Source organism: Engraulis encrasicolus, chromosome 17, assembly GCF_034702125.1.
Source record: "Engraulis encrasicolus isolate BLACKSEA-1 chromosome 17, IST_EnEncr_1.0, whole genome shotgun sequence".
NCBI classification, from domain to species: Eukaryota; Metazoa; Chordata; class Actinopteri; order Clupeiformes; family Engraulidae; genus Engraulis; species Engraulis encrasicolus.
This window is the reverse complement of record NC_085873.1, coordinates 49,072,189-49,076,847: the sequence shown is the minus strand read 5'-3', so window position 1 is coordinate 49,076,847 and position 4,659 is coordinate 49,072,189. Positions and strand designations below refer to the sequence as shown.

Genomic DNA, 4,659 nt, shown 5'->3' with positions numbered 1-4,659 from the left:
AACGTTTCGATCACGCTGGATCTTCATCAGACATATGCTTTTTAAATAATAAAGTTTATTTTTGGAGCTGATCAGCAGTGTGCAGACCTACCTTTTTCAACAGTTACCTTAAATGTACTCTTGTGCCCGAGGCCAAACAGTGCCTGATGTAGAGTGCTGTGTCTCTGTCTCGCTGTCTCTCTCTCTCTCTCTCTCTCTCTCTCTCTCTCTCTCTCTCTCTCTCTCTCTCTCTCTCTCTCTCTCTCTCTCTCTCCAACCCTATCTCGCGCCAGTCGTAAAGTCTTCACGAAAAAAATGGGGGAATTTCTGGGGGAAATTATGTACAAGGACGTGGTGAATTCACGATATTGCCCGTGTTTCGTGGTTGATTTACGGTTTCAGTCTCGTGGTTGATTTACGATATGCATTGAAAACTACGTGGTTGATTTACGATATGCATGCGTTGGCATTTGCGCATCGCTTGAATTCCGGTGCATATAACAAAAGCTGCCACACCGGCCGCCTCCCGATTTAAAACACAGCTGATAGCCTGATTACACTCATGCCCGTAGCCCTACTCCACACCGCTGATAGCCTGATTACACTTCATTTTATTATTGCCCGTGTTTCGTGGTTGATTTAAGATTTAGATTTTGGCATTTGAAAACTACGTGTTTTGATTTACGATATGCATGCATGTAGTCTACAACTTCTGTTTAAAAATGACACTGGGAGACTCATGCCCGTAGCCCTACTCCACACCGCTGATAGCCACACCGGCCGCCTCCCGATTTAAAACACAGCTGATAGCCTGATTACACTCATGCCCGTAGCCCCTACTCCACACCGCTGATAGCCTGATTTACACTTCATTTTTATTATTGCCGTGTTTCGTGGTTGATTTAAGATTTAAGATTTGGCATTTGAAAACTACGTGGTTGATTTACGATATGCATGCATGTAGTCTACAACTTCTGTTTAAAATGACACGGGGAGACTCATGCCCGTAGCCCTACTCCACACCGCTGATAGCCTGATTACACTTCATTTTATTATTGCCCGTGTTTCGTGGTTGATTTAAGATTTAAGATTTGGCATTTGAAAACTTGGTGGTTGATTTACGATATGCATGCATGTAGTCTACAACTTCTGTTTAAAATGACACGGGGAGGGAGTGACATAAGCCGCCTTCGGATTTAAAACACCGCTGGTAATTACACTCCTGCCCGTAGGCTATCTATGAATTTACATGAAGCCGCCCACCGGCGATTTGAAGCCACGGGTAGGACTACTGCGACAGAAGATTTGAGTCTCGTGGTTGATTTACGATAGGCCTATGCATGCGTTGGCATTTGAAAACTACGTGGTTGATTTACGATATGCATGTAGTCTACAACTTCTGTTTAAAAATTACACGGGGAGGGAGTGACATAAGCCGCCTCCGGATTTAAAACACCGCTGGTAATTACACTCCTGCCCGTAGGCTATCTTTGAATTTACATGAACCGCCCACCGGCGATTTGAAGCCACGGGTAGGACTACAGCGACAGAGGCGTGGGTTAGGGTGCGGGGTTAGGGTGCGGGGTTGTCCACCGAAGTCCGACAGATGGTCACCCTATGATCATATGCCCAGACGTTGATGCTCCACTGATGGTGATGCACGCACCACTCCTATTCACCTTTTCTCTGAAAGATGCTGATGCTGATGTAGGCCTAGTCACCACATTGACCAGTGGTTTCAAAGTGTGTGTGTGTGTATGTGTTGTGTGTGTGTGGGGGGGGGGAGGGGGGGGGGGGTGTCACAAAGTGTTGATTACTGTATTATTTTTATGTGTTCTTTCTATCTAGGGGTTGTAGGTTTTAATCCCACCCTAACCTCTCCCTACACCTCCATCCATGGTTGAAGTGCCGTTGAGCAGGACACCTAAACCCCAAGCATTGCTAGAGGGACTTTAACCTTGAAAAGTAATACCGGCAATTCATAATGTAATGTTTAAGCCTTTAAATGGATAGAAGAATTGACTTTGAATATTAGGCTATTAAAGACACACTATACATTTCATATGCAAGAACCTACCAAGTAAAGAAACTCACACGAGAGGCATGTTCAAACATTCAAGTATTTATTTACAACACAAAACATACACATGCAGCAGTGGAACAAACAAAAAAAGTCCCCCCCCCCCACACACACACACACACATACACACACACAGCACATTCCACTGGCTGAATAACTCACAGCAATCACTTAGTTCTTGGTGGAATGGCAATAGCTTAACAGAGTTTTTTAACAGTTTAATTTAAATGTTGTGTTTTTCTGTCCTGGGTGCTACTGAGGGCATGAATGCCAGTGCTGCTGCTGGGGGTGACATGGATGGCACTGCTGCTGCACTGGAGATCAGGATGGAGGAGACAGAGGAGAGCAGGACAGAGAGAGGCTGTTGGTGTGTTGGAGAAAGCAGGAGAAAGGAGACAGCTGCGGGTGTCTTGGAGGAGATGATGGAGGGAATAGGGATAATAAGTAAATATTACAGCAGTTATAACTTCATGCTGTCTAATGTTCCTTGTGTCAATATCATTTTAAGAAATGTCCCATTTAAAGAAACACTTACAAAATGCAGACAAGTGAAAATGTACTCACTTCTTTTTATATCATACTACAGTAATTACAGAAGATATCAAACATTGGTATTCAAAGTATTCTTTCAAAACACTTTACCAAGGAATGATGATTGATGATTCCAAACCGTCTCAGATTAAAGAACTAGAAAGATGACAAAGACAGAAAATGGATTAGGGAAAGATTAGTAGCTAAGGGATACATTAGCATGCCCCTTCACACTCTGTGAGGTAAAACAAAGTAAGTTGGACATTGTGTTTTTCCCATGCAATGTTTGTTTTCTCTACACCGTACCTACACTCCGTTTTCTTCCTCACTGGTGTATGAGAAATCACTGCTGTGTACATCGTCCTCATCCCGTCATCTCCCTTTGCCCTTCCTCACAAGATGGCCTATTGGTCCCCTGTGGGCTTTAAAACAGCCCTGTACTTGCCACAGCAGAAAGATGGACGATTGTCAGGTCATGAAGCCGTCTTCGACAGAAGGCAGAAAGGCCCTCATTTTGTGACTCTGCAGATGCAACATCAAAAATACGACGACAAACACATGGCATGTCAGAATACACCTCCAAGTTGAACAGTGCAGATAAATGTCAAAGAAAGAAAAAAAAATTCTCATTTTTTTTTTTTGATGGTACATATACAGTAGGTTTGACAATTGCAACTTACCTGCCGATGACATCTTTGCTTCTAGACAAGACATCAATCTTTTCAGTGATGTAGTGTGCTGTTCCATCTCCTTCACGAGGAATCCTTTCTCTTCTTCAAGCGCTTCCTGCGCATCGAGGCCACAAAGTAGGCATGCTTGTCCTCAAGTCTGACTGAAAGGCAAAGAGTAGAGTAGAGTAGAGTACAGACATATTAACAGCATTGTTGTTCCCTTACAAGTGTGAAAAAGTACTAGTAAATTAATCCAGTTTCTGTTGGTTTGAATACTAATTAGATGGGCCTGTAACACCCTTGATGGCCCCACCCCCCCTGTCACTTTTCCATGTGGTAATTGTCAGTATGTAATTGAAAACTGGCAGTTTCAAGATTTGTAATGGTGTCACTTAAATGTTTGAATGACAAAAAAAAACACTTGAGTAGCCTAAAACAGAATAAATGAACAATTCTCTTACCACTCCCCTGCACATCCCACGGCCAAAAAACAGCTGGTCCATCTCCTGACAATGATCGCTCCACGGTTCCAATGTCGATTGTCGTTGTTGGCGATGCACTGTTGAAGGTGGCAATGTCTTTAAGAAGCCTGTTTCTTAACAACAGTCATCTCGCTCCGCAGACGATGACGCAACTGACCACTGTCTGGAAAACAATCAGAAAATACAAGGACTGAGAGGTTATGCGTAAGCTGCACTAACTAAAAAATCCTGAAATACTTTCTATGGACATTACAAAGATACCATTCTTTCGGTACAGAGCTTGCTTCCTCTGTCGAAGGTTAAGATAGCGGCCCTCTATGTCCTGCTGCAGCTTCAAAGGGCGTGTTCTTACTGTGAATATAAAGACAAACCTGTGAGTTGTCAAAAGTCAATGAATCTGCCAAACCTGTAGCTGGTAAATGTAAGACATTAACATTAGCTCAAGATGAAATGAAATACAATACAGGCTGCCGTTTTCACACCATCATTTCAGTGAAGAGTTTGGAGGATCCAATTTAGGAGGAAAGAAGTATGGGAGAACAGAAAATAATAATAGCTGCATTTTACCGCGGTTGCCCATTCCTGCACTTCAGCAACCCCATGGCAGCTCCATCAGTGCAGGCCAGATCCTCCTTTTTCTGCTGCTCTACCTTCTCAGCTTCCGTCAGCATCTTGCATGTCTGGAAAAAAAGCAATACAAAAATACAAAAAGATACAAAAAACATCCATGAAGTGTAGTGCAGTGCAACAGTACCACAGAAGTGTTTCATCACAAGCAATGTTGCAGCAAAAAAGACAGCCTCAATGACTGTGAAATGACGGCCTTACCTTGGCATATCGGGAGCACAGGGCTTGTTGCAGTCCAGAGGTTTTCTTCTTGTTCCACCCTAAGGCATGAACAGTCAGCATGTCCACA

The 4,659-nt window shown here is 43.3% G+C and overlaps 1 long non-coding RNA gene across 1 annotated transcript; it reads right to left on the bottom strand.

Moving 5' to 3' along the window:
• Positions 1-2,162: 2,162 nt before the first annotated feature.
• LOC134467536 (uncharacterized) lies at positions 2,163-2,909 on the bottom strand. The gene is made up of 3 exons (XR_010038613.1): positions 2,897-2,909; positions 2,702-2,746; positions 2,163-2,468 (listed from the first exon to the last, which is right to left on the bottom strand). It is a non-coding gene; the product is annotated as an uncharacterized LOC134467536 (long non-coding RNA).
• Between the last annotated feature and the right edge of the window lie 1,750 nt (positions 2,910-4,659).